This window comes from Saccopteryx leptura, chromosome 3 (genome assembly GCF_036850995.1).
Source record: "Saccopteryx leptura isolate mSacLep1 chromosome 3, mSacLep1_pri_phased_curated, whole genome shotgun sequence".
Taxonomy (NCBI): domain Eukaryota; kingdom Metazoa; phylum Chordata; class Mammalia; order Chiroptera; family Emballonuridae; genus Saccopteryx; species Saccopteryx leptura.
In genome coordinates this window covers 157,612,630-157,636,133 of record NC_089505.1, presented here as the reverse complement: position 1 = coordinate 157,636,133, position 23,504 = coordinate 157,612,630, and positions in this window count along the sequence as shown.

Sequence of the window (23,504 nt, the reverse complement as noted above, 5' to 3'; positions counted from 1 at the left end):
TAAACATTCATCTTTTGATTTCAATTCCTCCTTTCGTGATTTTTTTTCTTTTTGCTTTATTGCTTTTAAACTGTCATTCCTTCCATTGTTTATGATTAGTTGATCATTCTGGCAAACAAATAAAGAAGGAGAAGAGTGAAGGAGCAACCTGTGAATGTGTGAATATGGATAAAGGAAACAAATTTTCATAATCAGCATTCAGATATGGCCCTTGATGATTTTAGAGTTTGTTTTAGAAATCTCTGAGTGCTATCTATAATACTTTGTGTCACACATTTTTGTTTCATTTCTTCTTGTTTGATTGAAAGCCACTTAGAGAGTTCATTTTCATTTCATTGTGAAGCATGATCCTCTGGGATCATTCCATCAGAAAAATTTCCACACCCCATTCACAAATCCCCTTAGGGAGGGTGTCCTGTTGGAAACACCCAAAGAATTGTGGGAAGGTAGAGAAAAACATGCAGTTATTTTTAAAATTCACATGAAATTATCTGAGGAAATTTATTTATATGTAAAAACCAAACTTACCCTATCTCTAAACTATCTTGAATAGTTCCTCCTGGAAAATCTTTTACAAACCCCAAATGGAGATGTTTCTTCCTTGCTATTCATTTCCTCATCCATTTGCGGCCCCATGGAAATACCTCTTCTTTTCCCTTCACATATAATCATAATTAATTCTATAATCTTCTTCCAGCTTGAGAATTTCATTTTTATTTTAATAGGAGTTAATAGCTTTGTAATACAGGAAATGCAGGAAGGAGTTCTTATGAATGGAGACGCCACATTTTCATGTATGAAAATGAATCTCCCCTTTGTGTTTAGTATGACCTATGTTCTTGCCAGAAATTTTAATATCAGCTCATTCATCACCCAGCTTGCTTAGTCTCCTCTGTCTACCTTGTTCATTTCCCCAAAATTACTTGTTGATAGAGCATAATTATTACTATAGTATTTCACTATTTTGGGGGTTTTTCTTTGAAAAATAGTATAATCAAGATGGTAAAAATATATCCTTGCAATTTTATGTATTTGAATGGTGGGTTCTAAGTAAATACAGCAATGTAATATTTTTATCTCTATGGTCTGCATAAACATCAGACAGATGCACACATTTGCAACACACATGCATACTTCATGATACAAACATCTTTAGTATCTTATTTACTGCTTTATCTCTTGGGTCTAAATCAGAGTTAAACACATAGCACACAGCCAACAAGTATTTGTTGAACAAATGAAATTACATATTAATCAATTCATATGTGTTTTTACATATGTATTAAAATATTTGATTTTTTTTATATTTCAAAAAAATAAATGTCTGCAATCAGTGTGATGAGTTAAAACAAGACATTAAAAAATCCAAGTCAACTAATTTTCAATGATTAGACCATTTTGTACCTTTCAATTTAATCATTGTCTCAAAGTTCACAGGAGCTGCAAGGTAAACTCTCTAATTACAAAATCCCATTTACGTGTGCACTTGACAAATGCAGGGAGTCTCATAACATCAAATTTTCAAACCACAAAGAATTTATGCATATGTCTTATTTATTCTATATTAAGGTAATAGTTTATTTTAAAAGCAAAATTCTAGACTAAAAAAATGTTAAGTTTTTAAACTAAAATAAAATAATTGTAAGGAGTAATAATGTTAGGAAACAAGCCTTGTCCTTCCACATCTGACCCCTTTGCTTTGCTCACTGCATTCCAGGTTCTTGTCTGGAGTACTGTTGAGATTACCAAGCACCATGAGTCGCTGCTTTTTTCTTCATTAGGTCAGAGTTCCCTGTCTTCTGTTTTGAGGACTAAGAGAAAGGCATATGCAGATGTTGTCATAAACTTAAAAAAATTTAAAAACATTTCATTTGTAAATTTTACACAAATTCAGTATTTATATTTTTCCTAACTTTGTGTGTATTTATATCATAAAGAAAAAAATAAGGCTATTTCCACCAAGACTTGCAAGAGGTTTCTAATCCTTTCTGGTTTATTTACCTGGTGTGCTGAATAAATGTGATTATTTTTTCTGTTTTCCAATATGTTGGCAAGCACTATAGGAAGGGATATAGATGTTTAAAAGTTATTATAATACAAACTCAGTATCAATAGGTGGCATAATGGCTACTCTGAAATTTGTAGGAGAGACTGACTGTTTCATTTATTCATTCAACTGCTATGCACCTGAAATTGTTATATGCTAAGGATACAGTAATGTCCAAATTTAGATGCTTGGCCACCCATATGGAATTTACATATTCTGTCTAAAAGTGATTTTTCACAAACATCTCTAATACTCGTCTCCTGCTTTTTATCCCACCTTTATGCTAAGAAGTATTGTAATAGTATCTCAATTAACCTTTCTATCCACTTCATTTATCCCCAATAGTTTCTAAAATAAGGATATGGTTCTTACTCATCTAATTAAAACATGTCTTTTTTCTTCTATAATAAAGCCATTATTCCATATTACTACAAGGTCCGACAAAACCTATGCCCCATAACTTGTGTAGCTGACTCCCCCATCATTCTTACCCTCTTGTTCTACAATTTAGACTCCCGGGAATCTTGGCTCATTCAGCAAGGCATTTTGTCACATTGGAAGTTCTCCATAACTGCTTCTTGAATTGAGTTCTAAATTTGGAGACTGAAGAATTAGGGATATGGTCTGTATTTAAATAACAGAGAAGACTTAAGCATATGCCAAGAGAAGAAAAGAAGTTTACTACAGGTGGCTGAAATAATACAAAGGATCAGAAGTGGAGAAGCATCTGGCAAAGAGAGAGAGCTATGTGGCTGGAACTCTAGATGTATAATTAAGAGCAGTAGACATCCTCCACCACCACCACCACCAAAAATATAGAGATGTGTGGTAGAATTGGGCACCTGAAAACTATAATTATGTTAACTAGTGTTACCTCAATAAATTCAATTAAATTTTTTTAAATTAAATTTAATTAAAAAAGAGTAGTGGAGAGATCAGACTTGAGAGATATTGAATGAAAATAGAACCTTAAGGCTTTATATTGGATAAAAGATAACTAAAGTGAAAAGGTTCAGTGCCTTCCCCACATACTCCTGGGAGCTATTATTTCTGTGTCTGCTAGGCCTCATTTCCAACTGTGAGAATTTACTGTTCTTTGCCTGAGGGTTTCTTGGGCCATTGGTGGTGGTGCTGGTGGTGTGTGTGTGTGTATGGGGCAGAAATGAAACAGGACACAAGTGCCAGGGAAATAATGAACCAGACTGGTGAACACTGAGGGAGTAGACGAATATTTCTGCTTGCTCAGCTTCCAGGTGGGATAACTCTGAGACACATCTTCCAGACTGTCTCCCATAGTTTCCCAGTTTGAGTAAGTTTGCTGACCTGGATAGCACCTTTGATTGGCTTCTCTGCCTTCTCTGCATCACTTCTTTACTCTTCTACAGAGTTTCTTGGTATCACCCTTACAAATGAACTACTTGAAGTTGAGTCCTAGTCTAGAAATCTGCTTCTGAAGGATGAAATGACAACAATTGATCCTGAAAGTAGTCCTAAGGAAACAGATTCTTAGAATGTGAATTCTGGAGTTGATTCTTTTGCTGGCTGCAGAGAATAAGGACATCAGTGCCATTGATGAGTGGGGTGGTGATAATGCCTGGCATGTTATAGCACAGAAATATTAAGTCACCCACCTATAGTGAGATGAGTTACAGATAAAAGAGAATGCCCTGTTTTATGTATTTCAGAGATATGGCAAAATGATGATTATAAAAATTCTGGCAGGGCTTGTTTTTGTTAACTGCCATCAGAGCTCTGAAGGAAGAAAACAACGATTTCAGTAAGCTAGCTATTAGTCGAAAGCATGGTCTGAAAGCCCAAAGTGTATGCTGCATTAAAGAGACTCAAATCCTTGTTTTTGGAGGAGAGACTGTTCTGAAAATCATGACCAGGATTTGATTCGGAGAATAGTAGATTTAAAAAAATAAAAAAAAATAAACTCTTCAAAAATCCAACCAAGCAATCAAACAAACATAGCCATTGTCAGCTTCTTGTACTTGATTAGGGTGTTCACAGGGATCCTAAAACCTCAGGTGAAGAATCTGCATCGGTACACTAAGAAATCTAGAACCCCCAGAATTTTAGGAACCTTGGGTTGACATGCATGCCTCACTTACTGGGAAAGAGCACCTTTCTCTCACCTGGAAAACACCTATAGGCTGTACTTGAGGTGATCGCCTCGCAAGAAGATGCCTGGCTTCTGCAACATCTGTGCCTGCTATACTCATTGCCCTTTGAGCAATAACTAAAGACAAGCCTCAGCAGGACCACACTGGGGAAGTATTAATTATATTATGAGAAGAAGGGAGTTATTCAATAAAAAAGCTAAAGGATTTGTTGCAAATGGCACTGGAATATGCCTGAGAAAATGGATTTTGAGGGTTCTGGACTAGAGATGGGGAGCAAATCTGAGGCTGGATAGGAGATATTTATTAATATGGAGACAATGTCTGGTGACTCAGTATTTAATGTCCTGGCAAGAACATCTGGAGACAGTCCTATAATGAAGCTTAAATAAAAATGGTGGCCATGGTAAGACAGGTGGATATGTTTGTGCCGCCTTGGAAGAGTATTGAGGAAGGATTTCAAAGGCTCTGGGAGCTACAGCACACAAGCATGGATTTACTATAGTAGACTTGAGAACCCACCAGATAATTATGTTTTCTGGTAAAGCTTAGAGTACACTCCCTTCACTAAAATAATAAGAAATATGAAGTTGTGAGGCATTCACAGAGCTGAGAAGCTCAGAGTAGCTATCTCATATAGATCAGTGTGGGCTATTACAGATGCTGTTATGAACTCCCTAGAATCATTGGGGATCATAGGTTCCTGGAGCAGCAGAGAGCAGGTAAATCACACAATCATCCAGGCCAGGATCAGTATTTTGGCTGCATAATTTGCAGGGCCCACTGCAATGTAAAAATTCAGACCCCTTGTTCAAAATTACTAAAAATTTAGGATGGCGACAGCTGAGCATTGAACCAATATGGGAGCCTTTTGAGCATGGAGCCCTCTTTCATTACATGCCCACCAAGCCAGCAAGGATCCGTGACAATGAAAATAGACCATAGTTCTTAGAGCTCAGACAGTCAACAAAGATATTGACTGATTCATACATCAGAAATATAACAAGAATAGGTAAGAGGAAGACTTAAATGTTAAGCACTGTAGTGAAAAAATCATAATCCCTTACCCAGCTCGAGCCAATATCCAGTCTAGAACACTCAATGGAAGGAGAGTCTGGGTCTCCTCACGCAAAGACTGCAAAGCCTCAATCTAAGCTGAGCATGACAAATAACTAATTTTGGAGACCTAATACTTTGGTTTTAGACCCTTGGTGGTGAATGAGGTTGATGAAGTACTAGAACAAGGTTGTGATGGGCCAAAGAGTTTGCTGTCTGTATTTCTAAACTGTGGTTTCTGACACATCTCAAGATTGACTTGCCTTATTTTAAATGGAAAACCACTTTTGAATCACCATCACTGTAAACTTTTTAATTGATTCTTCATATTGCTTAAATATTTAGTGAAGAATGAATTGTTGAGCCTGACCTGTGGTGGCACAGTGGATAAAGCGTCGACCTGGAAATGCTGAGGTTGCCGGTTCGAAACCCTAGGCTTGCCTGGTCAAGGCACATATGGGAGTTGATGCTTCCAGCTCCTCCCCCCTTCTCTCTCTCTGTCTCTCTCTCCTCTCTCTCCTGTCTCTCTCTCTCTCCCTCTCTCTCTCCTCTCTAAAAACGAATAAAAAAAATCAGCCTAAAAAAAAACAAGGCAAGAATGAATTGTTCATTCTTCTGGATATCTTATTATATTTAATTTCACACATGAAAGGAAAGAAATGAGGTCACCTACTCTTTCTCCCTATCTATATGGGTCCTGTCTAGGACAAATGACTGCGAATCCCTTCTTGCTCTGGCTCCCAGCTCTCTTTCTAATCTGATTTCATGTCTCTGTCTTCACCCACCTACTCACACTGAGTAGATAAACAACCATGACTGTCTTCCATCCTCATGTTCTTCTTCCTTTCTTCTTCTGATCATCAGGCTGCTTCCTCCTTTTGGAATACTTCTTCTCTCTATCTGTTCTACCTCTCCCTTCTACCTACTAGTTATCCAGGACTCATCTTTAGTTATCAAAGTTAAAGGCCATGTTCACAAACGAGCTTAGATTAATTAAGTCTTAACCACTACTCTGTCCTCAGGCTTATGTGCTCTGTCTGTGATTATTTTTAGATAAAAAAAAAAAAAAACTTATTTTCTTTCTTTTTTTTTTTAAAGAAATTTCCATTGATCTGAGAGAGAGAGAGAGAGAAAGAGAGAGAGAGAGAGAGAGAGAGAAGTATCAACTCACTGTTCCACTTTCTTATTCCATTTAGTTATGCACTCAATAATTGCTTTTCCTATGTGTCCCCATCACTAATTGAACCCATAACTTAAGTGTGCTGAGACAATACTTTACCCCCTGAGCCACCTGGCCACGGCAATAAACTTATTTTTAATTTTCATTTCCCTTATTTTAATAGATTTGATTCCAAATATTATTTTAAATCCATGTTATTCTTTATAGGAGCTATTTTGAGTACCAAACAAGTCAGGAGAGTTAGGAAGTCAAAAAGATTTTAAGATGGGACTCACTTCAGTTTATGAAGATCTTTATCTTCTAACTATTATAATTCCTTATTTATTCTTTCTGTCTAAATTAAAAATAGACATAAAATACAGAAAAGGGAAAGCATCATGAGAAAGCTTAACTTGCTATTCCTTTAAAAGATATTGTTGACTAGTAGTATTTTTAGTTCTTTTACAACTATTATTTACTAGCCAACTCCAACTCCAACTTCATGAACTTCTTAAATTTTCTAAAGGAAGTAAAAGGGGTTGAGAAATACCTGGAGGATAAATTTTCTTTGCAGTGTATTTGTTGAAAATATTACAAACTGATTGGGTAGGGAACTAAAAGCTCTAGTTTTTTGTTTTAAATTAATATTAGAATCTTCCCTTTAGCTTTTAACTCAGTGTAATTAGAGTCAAGACAATAGTGGCCTAGGATTAAAAGAGAGAGAGCGTGAGAGAGAGAGAGAGAGAGAGAGAGAGAGAATGTGTGTGTGTGTGTGTGTGTGTGTGTATGTGCAAATGTTTTCTGTGTGTACTTTTCTTGTAATAGTGGGCTTCGGACCTGTATGCATGTTTGCAATGCAGAGAAGTAAAAAGATTTATACCTGAGGGGGTCTCTTGGCATTATTTTGCGGGGTAATACTTGTCCTATCCAGCAGTGATTTCTAAATGGGCCTTGTTCTGAATGTGATGGCTGGGAGCACACTTGTTCTGAACACCATACACACGCCTCTGAAAAACCCTTATCTGAAAAATGAAGAGAAACTAGATAACAAATGTGGGCAAAGAAAAAAAATCACTCAAGTTGAAAATTTAAAGTGGCCACTCATTCCCAGGGTTCACCACAGACAAGAAATTATATACAAAGAGTGTTTACCCTTCTGCTCTGGTTACTGGCATAAGTGAATTTGGGCAATTCACTTAACCTTTCTATGCTCCCATTTTCTCCATCTGGCATCTGACACTGGGAGTGAGTTTCCTTACAGTAATGTGATAATTACCTGATTAATGCCTATTAAACTCTCTGAAGATAGAATTCAAGGAAACAATAAAATGGTAAATAAGGGAGAAAAATGGACAGTAAACTGCCTGTAGCCAGAATTGGAGAAATTATTAGGGTTACTTTGAGAGGAACAGTGAGAAACAGCTCCTCACACTGTCTAATTGCTGACGGCCTGATCTTGTAACTCAGAGCTCGGCCTAAGCTTTTACGGAGCATGACAACAGCGTCTACGACACCTGCTTCATGGGGAGGCTTCCATCCCAGCCAAGTTCACAATCACAGCGGCATCTGAACTTTCCCCCTGAGAGTTGCTTTTATTTCATAGATGCCTCTGTTATAAAAACTAGATTTTCTTTTTTTGCCAAGATAGAACACTAAGTCATTTCTCTCCCCTCCAGAGCAAACTTCCCCTCTCTTCTCTCTAGAATGGCTTTACCCTCTGTAGTTTCCTATATTTCAAAGGCAGGAATAGAACATAATGGGATTTGGCTGAAGGGTTATAATTCTAAGAATTCCAAAACTTTTTATCGAAGGACCATTTATAAAGAGAGCTTTTATCCATTGGAAATTTCAGCTGAGAGCTATTCATTCCGACTCAGGAGGCTCCACTTAAAGGGCAGAGGCAGAGGCTCTGTGTGATGTCTCAGTGCCCGTTTGTGATAGCATTCATCCGAAAGAGGAATAGCCCAGAGCTAACCCGGGAGGAATCGGGAGGCTGTTTCCTTGGCCAAATCCGCCAGCAGATGTGGGACTCCCTCCGGTCTAAAAGAGGACTTAACATTTAGCACCAGTCCAGCTCTGCTAGGCAGGGCTGTGATATTGACTCGGGGGTTTATTTTCATCCGGATGGCAGCCTGGCCATTGGGACGAGGAGAAGGTGCTCAGTGACCCAAGTGGCAGCAGGGAAGTGACCGCACAATACACACAGTCACACGTGACGCACTCACACTTTGCCAGGTCATCCTTTCCCATTTCAAAGAAACAATGAGAAAAGTCTCATTTCTATGGAAGAAACTGAATGTGTCCCTAGAGGTTCAGTGTGTGCTTCTGGCTCTGGGCCACACCTCTGCCTTCCTGGCTGCAGCCTAGAGTCTCTGCCAGCTCTGATTCAGGACGAATAAGGAGGCGTTTGAGCAGTTTTGCCCCTTCAAGTAGGGAAATGTTAATATAGAACAGTAGCTTTTAGAAATACCCTTGTTGTAGGAAATGAGTTATACACATTTGCACTGTATTAGGAGGGGTGAGAGTAATTTATTTCCATGTAATCCCCAGCCTTTAAGGTGAAGCAATGAGACCTCCCTTAGTACCTAGAGAAAGTGGAATGATGTGGCCCTGTGAGAATTAAATGACTTGAAAACGACAGTTAGCAAAATGTTTTCTAGTTCCATGGGAACATACTAGACTATCACTTAATTAGTGAAATTGTGACATCTGCAGCCAGCAGACACCATCTAAAGAGAGCAGCCAGCCATGTAGCAAACTGGCTTCAGGGGTTCAACCGCATGTGCAATCCAGGAGACAAGAAAACGCCAGGAGGTCGTGAGCACCCTGGTCACCAGGCTTCTCATGAGCCGTCCTTAAGGCTTTTGTTCACTTTCTGTTCTGATTCTGTAATTACTGAGCAGCCCTTTGATTTAATAACACATCTTACCAGATATACGTTGGAAAAACCAAGTCCCTGAATAGGAAATGTAAGCCCCATAGTCACCAAAAGTAATAGCGCATGTTTATAAATTAATTATTTGGCTTTCTAGTTCACCTGCTAGTTTCAAGTGAATCAATCTAGTTATGATAAGTTTGCCTTTCTGTCTATGACTACTCATAAAATCTCATTTTCATATTTTTAAGACAAAGGATTATGGTAAGTAAACTCATTAAGGTAATAGCACCCAGGGAGAAATCTTGGGGGTCAGCTACCAGCATCCTGGAGAATGTTGCTAGCTATTCTACCCACATGACTGTTTTCTTCTGATTTAACTTCAGTAACTTCTAGTTTCTATAGATATGGTGAAAATCTCTAGAAATTAAAACAACCCTCCTGTTTCCCTAGCGTATGAAGCAAATATTTGTTGTTGATGAAGGTTTTTTGGTCTGGAATATGCATAATTTCTTTTAAGAATCTGGTTCCCGGACAGGCGAGAAATTTTGACACCTGGACCTTCCCACAGTTAAAGGGCAAGAAACAACCAACTTCACTCTAACCATGTTGGAGAGATTAGGATATAAGGCAGGGACAAATTTACTATAGTTTTTTAAATCAAAATATACTCCCTTCAGTTATTTATTCAATATGTTTATTTCAAATGCCCACTGTGTGCCAGCATTCGCTAGTCTTTGGAGCAACATTGGTGAACAAGGCAAACCCTTACAGAATTTGTGTTCTAGTAGCATTAAAACAAAAGTTCCTAAGATAATTCATTGATGGAAATTGTGAGGGTGTACAGTACCATGAAAAACATAAGCAAGATATTATATTGAACACAGTGGGGCTGATCAGGAAAAGATTCTGTGACAAACTGGCATTTAAGCTCAGCTCTAATGCGTAAGTAGGGACTAATCACGGAAAGAAGAACCCAAAGAAGAGCATCCGGCCATAGAGAGAAACGTGGACAGAAGTCTGGAGATCAAAAAGAAAGCAGTATTTTGCGAGACTCTGAAGAAGGCCAGAAGAACTGAAACTGAGAACTGGGAGGTGAGAATGGAGGTGTAGACAGTAATCTAATCTGCATAATGTAGCAGTGAGGGAGGCAGACAATAACTAAGTGCCTTTCTGGTGTGTCAGAGGTGGTTAATACTGTGAAGAATGATGAGGCAGGGAAACAAGGAAGCTTGAGGGTTGAAGTTTGGTTCTGTTTATAGCAGGTACTACAGTATAGCCTTAGTGATAAGGTGATGTTTGAGTAAAGACCCAAATTAAATTTGAGAGAGCAAGCCAAGGGGACATTTGTCGGAAGAGCAGGCAGAGGGAAAAGGAAGAACAAAGACTCTCAGGTGAGAGCATAATTGAAATGTGTATAGAATAGCAAGGTGTCCAGTAGGACCCAAATAATTAAGAGGGGAGTAGCAGGAGATGAGATCAGAGAAATAGTGTGTATGTGAGGTCCATTGTAAGCCTTCCAGGCCACTGTAAGACTCTTGTTCTGAGTGAATAAGAAGCTGTTAGCAGGTTTTGAACAGAGGAGTCTTGCGATTTTATTCTCATTTAAACCGCTCACTCTGGCTTTTGTGTTGAGCAAGATAGTGGTAGGAGGTGGGGGAAGGAACATGGCAAGGAGACCACTTAGAAAGCTGTTCCCTTTCTCCCGACTGTAAAATAATTAAAGAGTTTAAGTTGGAAAGTTATACTTTATTATATACCACACTACATGTTCTAATTATAAATTTCTGTTTAACAATTAATTAAAAATACAAACACTTTAGTAAAAGAAAGTACTTCCCTATCTTAAACAACTATATCAATTAATTTCAGTTAAACATTACTTTGACTTTTGTTTCCTCTAACTTGCAGTTTTGGCTGCATCTTCCAGCTAACTCTCTTCTGATGTTGAAATACACTAAACTAATCCTAGCACCAATTATTCTACTATGAAAAGGCTTGGGCTGTATTTCTTCAGCCTCAAGAAATGTCTTGCATCCTTGAGGTTTCTTTGTATAACAAATATTACAACATTGAAGTATAAGAAAAAGCTGGCTCATCACTATAAGAACTCTAATATTACTCATTCTGGGATTTCTGTTCCCTCCACTGAATTGTACAAAATTCCTAGAATTTCGGTGTTGCCACAGAACAGAGATATTTCCATTCTATCCTGGGCTCGTGTTGCACAGCACCCTTCCTGGGCTCCCACGGGCAGTGTGAGCGGAGACAATACGAGTGGTGGCACCCCTTTCTCAGTGTCAGACTCAGTAGTGAAACCACTTTAGCTCGGCACCTAAAGCTTTGCTTCTCAGGGTTCCTGCTGCCACAGTTGTATCTGATCCTCTGCTGGCTCCCTGTTTTACATTCAAGAGAACTTCTAGCCATGACACTCTCAGAACCGAGAAACTGTAGTGGAGAATTGAAGTAAATGTATTTTCATACTGATCCAGATTCCCAGAAGCTACAAATCTGAAAAATCATGTGAGTCCTGGATTTTGATGACCTTGAACAAGTTAAATTAAACTATCTAGTCTGGTTTCAAAGACAGGTGTAATAATGACTCTGGATTTGTAAAAAACAAAACAAAACATTTTACTTCAGTTTTCTATTAAATTGGCTAATATGCTACACAAAGAATATGGATGAAATATTAGTGGACACTCCTTATCCCCTCTATATGTGACATCTATATTCCTCACAGAGGCTTGCTTTTGTTGACCTTAATTAAACAAATAGACACTCATATATTTCTTCAGTAGAATGGGTTAATTTGGGAAGACCAAAGAATTGCAAAGTGGGAATTCATCTAATGGTGAAGGATGCATAAGTCCAGAGAAATAAATAAGAGAAATAAATAAATAAGTCTTTTATGGACTTGGGAGAAACTGTTGTAAACAAAGAGTTCATTGGAAGAAACTGAAACTTTGAAGTAGAGTGACTTTTCTTTAGCTGAGTTATGGCATCTCCGATTGGCTGAGCTGCTACTGAGCAAGGGGGAACTCTTTTCTTCCTCCTGCTGAGGAGGTAATATCACTATAAAGTAGTATCACTTTTTATCTGAGATGCAGAGTGCACCTCTTCCTGTTGGGGTCAGTATTGTGCATTGAGTGACAAATGCATGAGAGTTTGCTCTAGTTTTCTTCCCAACTCCATTTTAAATGAGGTTTCTGTTTGTTAATTTTCATATTGCTATTTTTCCTCAAGATCCTTCTCCAAAACCATCACTGATCAACAGCCAGGTTTTCCTGGATTCAGTGGCCTTGTGAAAGACCTTTTCTGGGTGTATTTTCTTACGTCGAAGGAAAAGTGCTGACTGGAAACCCATTGTAATTGTGTTTGAGTCACAAGTCGGGGTTGGGGGGAATATCTCTCAGGCATTTCCGATCTAAAGGCTGTATCTTAGAATTGTAAATATGGCAAAGGCACACTCAGAACGAAAAGAGGTTAACAAGCGCATTGGGAAGACACAATGCAGGAATAAAACAAAGAAATTACACAGTATTGTTATCTCGGAAGAAACTGTTTGGAAGAGATTATCTTGTCAATAATGTCTATAGGTTGTAAATTCAGAGACTGTAAGTTTGAATGAGAATCCAGAGTCAGTTAATAGTCTGTGAAAGACAGACTTTGGTGGATTGTAAATCTTTGAACTGGCCTGGTCTGAACATGTTGGGAAATCTGTCTCATCAGCTGTCATGTGTGTCAGTTTTGGAAAATCTTTATGTTTAGGGACACCACTGGTGTGCAGGTCCAGTGAGCACTGGGTGCTTTCTTTAGCTGTAGCACATGAGTCCAGGAGTCCACTTTCTAGAGTTTGGCAGCACAGGGTTGGTTAGCAGTAGTACCTTGCCTTTTCAGCAAGCTGGAAGAGAGTTTTCTGGAGGTATCTTTTTCAACAGGTGGAATCTGCAGGTTAGAAAGTGTGTTGCTTAAGATCTTCATCACCCTGGAGCACTGTGAAAAGATTGGTCTACCAGAACATGGTTAATTTTGATTGAAGCAATTAGAGCTTTATGGTGTCGAGTATATCCCTTTTATCAGAAGCAGCTCAAAAGTGACAGGGCACAGGTGCATTGGGATTCCTATGATTATCTCAAAGAAAGAGAGTTTCAGAGTTTCCAAGGGAGTAGATCGAACATTTAAAAGGATCAATGTCAATACTTTGTCCAACATCTTTGGAGGACCTCTACAAATTTAGCCAATTGAGTCTTAATAATGCTATTAGTGTGTTTGACTGAACTTCAGGATTGAGGGTGGAAAGTACCCTGAGAGCACTATAAAACTTAGTTTTTAATACAGGTTCATCACTGCCACAGGCATGAGACATACACTGATTAACACAAGGAGTCATGGTCCCAAACCTCGCAGAACGTAGAGTAAAATAAGTGAGAAAGGAATAAAATAAAATATCTTATAAAAATGTTTAAAAGAATCTATAATATGTGCTGTTGTTGGGCAGATAAAATATATTATGCTCACTTTGTTAAAGATGGCGCTGCACACATGGAAGCCGTTGCCCAGGTGATATTAAAGTGTGTTGGGGGCGGGCTGTGGGCAGGCAGAATCCTTGTAGCCTGGGGCTTGGTTTTAGGACTAAGCCTTTCCCACCCTTTTTGATATAAGGTGGTACAATCCCATCATGCCTCAGATAAGTGACTTTGTGTTAGAGACTTCCCTATTTTGTATATTGGATTAAAGGTTTTGATTTCTACACTATAAAATGAGGGCAGAACAGGAGCTTGCTCTCTTGGTTCCTGAGATTAGCATTAGAGAGGAGAGCAGAGAGAGGCCACGTGGAGGAGGCCAGGAGAAGCAGCCAAGATGGTGGAGTGTTGAGTGAGAGGCCAGTTTGTGCAGAGTTTGTTCAGGGAGAAGGAAGGAGATGGGGAACAGAGGTGAATAAGTCTGGTGAGCTAGAAACCTTTGATTCTAGGAAACTCGGATAAGTCAGTAGCTTTGTGAGAACTGAATGTGAGTGGGTTTTGGAGCCCAGAGTGTGTTTTTACTTGCCTGCTGGGTGCAAGCTAGGATTAAAAATGACGGCCCAGCAGCTTTTGGCTCTGCTGTTTCTTTGCCGACTGTCCTAATCCAATGCAAACCTGCATGGGCCAGGCAGCAGTGATGGTGGCCATGGCCACTGGCTTTACAGCTGTAAAGAGTCCCAGGCCATGGCCAGGCAGCTCCGTTGGTTAAAGCATTGTCCTGATGCACCAAGGTCAGGGCACATACAAGAATCAACCAATGAATGCATAAATAAGTAGCACAACAAATCATTATTTGTCTCTCTCTCTCTCTCTCATCAATAATATTATATAAAGGAAGAGTTCCAGTGTGCCATTAGGGCATAGATTCAGAATTTGACCCATTTGTGAGGTCAGGGAAGAAGTGACAGTGAAGATGGGAAGTCATTGAAGGTTTTAAGCATGTGGGGAAAGTTTGACATGATTAAATCTGTGTTCTGAAAAGAACACACAGCTGCTGTGTAAAGGGCAGATTGTGTTTCTCTTTTTGAACAGTCTCTTAGGAAACACAGACCAAATTTTCAGCCTTCTTTTCCCAATTCTTTAACATCTGATGGCACTGATTTTAGTCACTAACTTTATCCTTGATCTATATTACTCTTCTTTCTCTTAATTTTCCATTGCTTCATTTTTCTTGCTTAGCAATTTTTATTTTATTTTTTGCACATGTCTTTGTAATCCATATGATTGCTTTTGGCTAATTTTGTGGGGGGGAGTGGGATGGTGAGGTAAAATACTAATAATAAATAAAGGAAAAAAGTTATATCCTAGTTCTGAAAATGTTTAAAACTATTTGAATAATTAGAGAAAGAATATGAAAAAAATAGCTCTGAACAATGCAAAGACAGATAAGAAAACAGGTTCATAGATTATTTGATTGTTAAGCAAATGTCATTTTTAAACAAGATAGATTTGAACCAGTCAGTATCCTGGAGATCTCAAGCAAACCCTCTTGGGTGTCTATTTTAATATAGATACATTTTTATCTTCTCATATTATCTCTTCTGTTTCTCTTAAGCTTGGGAATCCTGTTCTTTCACTTTCTTAATTGCTTGCTGTTAGGCAGTACACTTTAAAGGGAAGAGATATTGCCTTTCATTTATTTATTTTTCTTTAACTTTTTTTTCCCTGCGCCTGGCTCCCCGTCTCTCCATAGCATCCAGCACAATACTATGGGTCTGTTTGCACAGAATTTATAGCTATGCATTTAAAAAGAATTCATTCTTTCTCATAGTTTACACCTGTTAATGGTAAGTTTGGACTCTGGATTTCTGAGCATCAGCATGTGAAGTTGACAATCACCGTTACTATTTACTTCTATGCTTTTCTTCTACTCCCCTCCTTGTCAGTATCTCTGGCAGTGAAGAGAGCCAGTGTTCCTACAGAAAATGATGATGAACACCACCACTAGCTTATGCATAGAAAATAAGCAGGAAGGAGACGTTCCTATTGTTTTTCTTCTATTTTCTGCTTAAACGTCTTAGATTTTATACCAATGTTTTTGGGATAAAACGTTATCATGTAAACACGTTTCCTTTCATAAGGTAGCCTATTATAACTACCAGGTCTGATAAGGCCAGCTTTGAAAAAAACAAATGAAAGGAGCCCTACGGAGACTGGTGATGGATTAAAGTGACTCTGTCTCCGGAGCTGGCGGCGTTGACCTTCAGGCCAGTGAGAAACACGGAGCATCAGGGGAGAGTGGATGAGGAGGATTTAGGGTCTTTATGGAAGGTTTTTTTTTCCCCCCTGTGAAAGCAACTTTAACCTTGTAAAAGATCTACTTTTGTCTTGTTAACCTGGCTTTGAAGAGAAATGACCCTGAGAGGGAAACAATAGCAGCAGCAAAGTATTAAGGGTAATAAACGCCTAGGAGCCCTTTTTTAAACGTCTATAGAGTCTAGTTTGTGCCAAAATTAACGCATCCCCGCTAAGGAAAAGGCAACAAGAGCAATAAAATGCATCCCTTCTCTCTTCTCTTTTCAAGAGTGTGCTCTGCTTACTCACCCATTACGAGGGGTCTTTCTGTCATCCTGCCTCTGCTGGAAGGCACGTTTTTCTTTATTCTTGGAATATTTTCTTCTTTTTCTTTCCTTTTCTGGCTTCCTTCTTTTCTTCTCTCAATTCTTCTTTCCCTTTTGAAGCTGCCGTAGGAGACTGCCACCTGGCAGGCGCTCCGCAAGCCTGTAGGTGAGCTACAGGAAAGCTGACCAGGAGCCGGCACCTCGTGTTTGGAGCTCCGGGAGCATTTGGAGTGGCTTTCACCTGAGCACACCTGGGACAGGAGCAGGGAGGTATTATTGCGGCGCTCGGTACTTTCTCACGAAGAGCCACAGATCCTTAGCTGAGGTTTAAAATCTAACAATTATATGAGCACGTACTCTAGAATTCATCAACATTATAATAATTTCATTCCATCTGGAAGACAGGTGTGTATTATTTTTATTTTTTCATATTTCAATTATATTTTTTCTTGACCTATAGAGATGACACACATATATATGTCATCTCTATACTATATATCTCTCTATATACTATATACAATATATATAGTATGAGCGTGGAAATTTATCTATTATCTATCTATCTATCTATCATCTATCATCTATCCATTACCATCATGTATCATCTATCTCTCTTTTTTTCTATGTATCTAACCATTTGCACCCTAAAGGACTCCTCTGGCCTCCTGTCTATTACTAATACTCCTCCAAGTGGAATCACTATCCTGACTTGTAACACCATGGATCTGTTTTACCTGGTTTTTGCCCTTGTATCAATGCCTGGCTCCTTGTTCTCAACATCAGTTTTGTGAGATTTGTACACACTGTTGTGGTAGCTGTAGATTGTTCATCCTCATGATGTGTCACAGTGACTCTCAAAATGTTTCCTCAGATCAATAGTATCAGCATTGTAGAAACTCGTGAAAAATGCAAATTTCTTTAGCAAATTCTTGAGCCCCCACCTTGCTCTGCTGAATCAGAAACTGTGGGGGTGTGGTCCGCCTGTCTGTCTGTTTAAAAGCCCTCAGATGATTCTGATACACACTAATTTTCAGAAACATTTCTACATAGTTTTCCATTCTTTGAATATATTGTGTGATATGTTTATCATCCTACTGCTGATGGACCTTTGGTTGTTCTCAGTGTATGGCTACTATGAAGCGCTATGAATATTCTAGTATATGCCTTTTACTGATTGTGAAAATGCATTTGTTATGGGTACATATTCAGTAGTATAATTTCTGGGTCATAGGATGAGCTTTTTTTCAGCTTTAGTAGATTTTTATCTACTAAACACAGTTATCTAAGTGGTTATGCTAATTTACATTCCCCAGTTGGATACAAGAGTTGCAGTTTCTTAATAACCTCACCAAACATATACTTAGTAATTATTTTATTTTTAGCAGTTCTGATTGATGATAGTGTATCTCATTGATGTTTTAATATGTATTTTTCTAATGACTAGTGAAATCCAGCACCTTGTCATATAAACATTAATCACATATATCTTCTTTATGGAAGTGTGAATTCAAATTTTTTCTCATTTTCCTATTGTCTATTTTTATCTCATTGATTTTTAGATATGAGCCTGTCAGATGAATGTATTGCAAACATCTTTGTCTGCTTGTGGGGTACAAGGCAATCATCTTTTTGATAACAAACATTCCCAGAGTGTAAGTATGAACTAAAAGCTTGCCTTGTAATTTATAGATATTTTTCAACACACTTCTCATATTTTGATTGTCCACTAACTTTCTTAATGAAACATTATTGAATAGAGTGGCAGAGGTTTGTCACATTATTTACACTGCTGAAGGGATGCTGATAAAATCTCACAGAAAGCTCTATGGAATATTTGGAGCAGGTCAGTATCTCAAAGAAAACTCTAAATACTCTAAGTCTTAGGTATGTATATCCTCATTTTTTCCCTATATCTCATAATCACTGTCCCATCTTCTTTTAAATATGGTTCCTAGGTGACTGGCAAGTTGTCTGGTAACGGACCATCCATGATACTATGATAAAAGAGGCATAACAGATCTGTGTGGAGAAGAAAAAAAAATTCAAAAAATAAACCTGGGTGATTGATTGGCTATTTGGATAAAACTCCATTCGGTTTCTGATCCCAAGCCATTTATGAAAAAACCTTCCAAGTGGAACAAAAAAGTTAAATATAAAAGTTCCAACCATGAAGGTCTATATACTATGAATATATAGATAATATTCATAATATTTTTCTGACTTCTTCACATAAAAAGAAATAGCAAAGGAAAAGATAGATATAATTATGTCACAATTTGAAACTTGAACTTCTAAATTCAAACTGAATTTGGCAAGATAAAGCAAATTGATCCACATATTTTCAAAAACTATGGCAGAGTTCATATTCTTAATCTTAAATTCTTAACATATAAAGATCATTAAGAATTAAGAAAATTACTAAGAACTTTGTAGAAAATGTACAAAAATAACAAAACTATATTTACAAGACATATAATATAACTGCCTGTTAAATTAATAGTTGATTAAGGGATAATTTTTTTAAAAAATAAAGGAAGAAAAATCCAAACTCACACATAAGCAAAGAAATACAAATTAATCTTGTTAAAAATTGCATTTTCAATATTGTGGGAAATTTAGATTAGATTTATACCCAATGTTGTTTGAATTAAGAAAGAAAATCTTTCAAGGAGAAGCAGAAATTTATATTCCATGTAGCAAAGTTGTAAGTAAAGAGAGAAAAAAGAGGTGATTACACTTTTGTTAGCAAGTGAAGAAATCAATCTTCCACATACTTGGTGGCAGGCCTGAAAGGGTGGTCGTCTAAAGAAAACAATGGCAATAATAACAACAAAAGAAGAAATAAATTACCAAAGAGTTTGTAGAAGTTCAGACTTGATGGGTGTTATTCATTAGCACTGAAAGCGAAGAATAAAGGACAGCCCACATTTTTACAGTGTAATAACAAATATCAGTTATATTGTGTCAAAATAATCCAGGTGCTGTGGTTAGTATAAGGTCAACAAAGATAAATGCAGCCCACCCCTGCCTTCAGGGAACTTAGCCAGGTTAGCTGATAATTGGAACTATTGTTGAAGCAGTTATAATGTTGGCATCTTGAGCATCTTGAATAGGATTTTATTAAATTTGCTTGGGGTATTTCAACCTAGTGCCCTTGAAGACACTAGCTGTTTCTGGGGTGTGTGTGTGTGTGTGTGTGTGTGTGTGTGTGTGTGTGTGAGTTCATCCTAACAACAGATATTTTATAATAATGATCTTGAGTCATAGAAAGTGATGAAATTGAGCAACTATAGTCTGATAAAAATGACAGGGTATATTTTAGAAAGATTTGCAGCAAAACTGTTTTAAAAACAATTCTGGCTTTGATGGGTTTAATGTGCCAGTAACGCTGAGTCAAATGAGAGCTTGGCAGAGCTGAAATTTCACTGTGTGCACTCCTTCAGTATATAAGATTGATCAAAATATTAAAATGAGCTGTTATTTCTCTACCTTTGGGAATATAATCCAAAATGAACAGGGGTGGCTGGGAGAAATCGGCACCTATTTAATTTTTATAGTACACAAATATCCTAATGCCAGTTGCTTTTGAAAAAGTCATACAGAAGTCAGGATAAACACCTGATATTTCAGACTCCACAAATTTCTGCTGTTTCTGTGAAAGATTATTAAATTGTTTTTTGCTTGATGCCTTTAAGTAATTACTTAAAACCTCTGCTTTATTTTTTAATCTCATGCTATAGTGTATTATTGTAGTTCCAGAAAAAATAAATAGAATACTAAGTTCCTTTGCTTTTCCAAACTAAAATCTTTATTTTTGTATTGCAAAATACTACACTTGATAATACTACCAAACACCTTGCTTTTTCCTACAATGAGAAACAGCATTCACAGAGGAAATCTGAAAGTGTGCTGGTTCAAAAAAAGTTTTCTGTTTCATGTAATTGATTTTCTGAGAAATTTCATGACAAATTTTCATCCATTGTGTTTGTTATAATCATTGCATTGTGAAATTAAATCTGACTCAATATTATGCATTTTAAAAATAAGTATCCAGCAGTGAAAGTATTATATAGGGTGAGGCAAAAGTATGCTTACAGTTGTGAGTATGTGAAACAGAGTTTATTATTGCACTTTTATTAACTATTGTATTATTTTCCATATGAACAGCTGTAAACCTACTTTTGCCCCACACTGTATATTTTCTTCTAGAAAACAAGTTGTTACCTATGTACATTTATGTGAAAAATGGCTGACCTCTTTTATTCATTCTGCAGCAACATTCATTACACTTGCTTTTTAATTTCTGCAGTTGGTGTATATGAAATGCAAGGCTGTGCTGGGGGTTCAGGATGTGAGCATGTGTGCGTGATTCCTTTTGATCAAGCGCAGAGCTGACCCTTCTTCCCAACCAGTTTTCCCCCTTTTGTGCCGAACAGCCTTTCGGAACAGAGTCCCACATGCAATGATGTCCCAAATCGCAGGATTAATGTGTCTACGAACAGACCTCTTATGCCTCCAAAATGAAGTACTCCTTGCTAATTTCTCTTCAAGACACCAGCTTAATTGCATTTTAAACAAATGGGCTGCTTTGCTGGCCAACTTTTAAATGAGATAACAGCAATGTTCACTCTCCAGCAGTGATGAGTGCCTTGCAGTAGATTCAAAATTCTGTTCAATAACAGGTTTAATCTCACACCAGCAGATTTACGGCAAAATAAACTGCCACTGAGCTCATAATTAGTAAAACAACAACAGCAAAAAATCCAACCTACTAAATATTATTTTCCAAAGCAGCAGGCAATGTTTTAGTGGAAAATATCAGTCCTGTTCTTTGTGTGTTTTATTGATTTTATGTATGATATTGGGAATTCATGCTATGATTTAAGATAATGTTCTTTATCGATCACGTAAGCAGTTGTTTAGCTATCCAGTTACAAAATGATGTCCTCATTCCTAGAATATGTGATATACACAGCCGGGGAGACTACAGTGTTTCTCTCTTTAATGTTTATTTCTTTTTATTTTTTTTCCTAACAGCATATTCACTGCTGGAAAACAACAGCCAAAAAAGCATTTGTGCTTTAGAAACAATCTTCTCATAATTTTCTTTGTTGAAGCTATTAGTGGCCAATTGTGATTCAGTGAAAATTCCGTTCAACAAACAGATGTTACAAAGTATATTCTCTGCTTGCTACATCTAAACAAATATTAATGAGGTAATTGGAACTATTAAGGAAAAAGAGAGTGCTCAGTATGTATTTATGGTTTTGTGTACGAGGCTGTGCCCTTCAAAAATTTTTCATTTATATTACACCATAGTAAGAAATAGTTATAATGACACACCAAGGGACACATTTTTCATAATTGTCTTAAATATCTGAGCAAAAACATGTATTACACAATTCTGAAAAGCTCATCTTTGTATAAAGGTGAACAAAAGCTTTTGTGCAAGTTGAGGAAAGCAACCACATGTATGTATGGTTGCAAAATCAACTTTATTACATATACCATACACAGATTTTTTTTTTAAAAAATTCTGTGTGTAAATATAAATTAAATGTATGAAAGCAAAATACTATTATCAAATAGTTTCTAAGTATTTGAGCAGTGTGCTTCTTCTGACACTTTTCAAGCTGAAATAAGTTGTTTTTAGCACAAACAGTAGCTCACCTCCCATCACTCAAACGTGTAGTAATGGCATGTGAGGTACACTTTATTTCTTGCATTAACCTTTTAACAATGAGTGCTACGTCAAGTGGAATTTGAGGAATCTAATGATACTGCTGTGTAGTTTATTTCTTAAAGACCCACAAAGCAAATTAAACCTCAGTGAATCAGACATCATATTCACAGACAACAGCGGTTTTAAGAAATAACTAAAAATACCAATTTAGGCCTGACCTGTGGTGGCGTAGTGGATAAAGCGTCGACCTGGAAATGCTGAGGTTGCCAGTTCGAAACCCTGGGCTTGCCTGGTCAAGGCACATATGGGAGTTGATGCTTCCTGCTCCTCCCTCCCTTCTCTCTCTGTCTTCTCTCCTCTCTCTCTTTCCCTCTCTCTCTCCTTTCTAAAATGAATAAATAATAAATAAAAATAATAATAAATAAACAAACCTTTCTTTAAAAAAAAAAAAAAAAAATACCAATTTAGAAATAAAGCTTTTAACTCTATAAGTTTGCTAAGTGATGACTCAAAACAAAATGATGCCTTCTTTTGTCATTTAAAATGCCCCTAGTTAGTACTGGTCTTGTAGAGTGAAAGTTTTAGAAAAAGGAAGAATAGGAAGAAGAAAGTATTTCCAGTTTTACTGCTGTCTAACTACCATGGTATTTCTAAGTCATAGATCCAAGGAATTTCAGAAATGAAAGGCCTCAAGAATGACCCAATTCCCGTAACTCACAAAGGAGGAAACTAATGTTCAGAAGAGTGATGTCATAGGCCTGAGGGCACATTTTTCACTCGTCTCACCTATTTTATAGAAGCAATGTTTACTCTTTTATCACATACTTAATAAGTATCTTAGTCTATACGTTTGTTGGTCCACCAGATTTCAGAGTCCTTGTTCTTATTTATTTATTTTTTTTCATAGGCAGAGACAGACAGGGACAGACAGACAGGAACGGAGAGAGAGATGAGAAGCATCAATCATTAGTTTCTCGTTGTGCGTTGTGACTTCTTAGTTGTTCATTGATTGCTTTCTCATATGTGCCTTGACCGCGGAGCCTTCAGCAGACCAAGTAACCCCTTGCTGGAGCCAGAGACCTAGGTTCCAAGCTGGTGAGCTTTTTTGCTCAAGCCAGATGAGCCCGCGCTCAAGCTGGCGACCTCGGGGTCTCGAATCTTGGTCCTTCCACATCCCAGTCCAACGCTCTATCCACTGCGCCACTACCTGGTCAGGCCAGAGTCCTTGTTCTTAACAACACACAATCACCTCATCCAAAATATGGTTGCCTTTATGGATCTTATACAAGAGCACATTCTTTTTCTGATCTCTTTAATTTTAGTCTACATACTGCTGGCAAGAACATTTTTTGTTAATAAGGTTATTTTTTTAACTTCCTTGAAGTATATTACACATGTAATAAAATGCACCCATTTCTAAGAACACAATTTGATGAATTTTGCCAAATGCCTATGTAACTGCTTTCCCAATCAA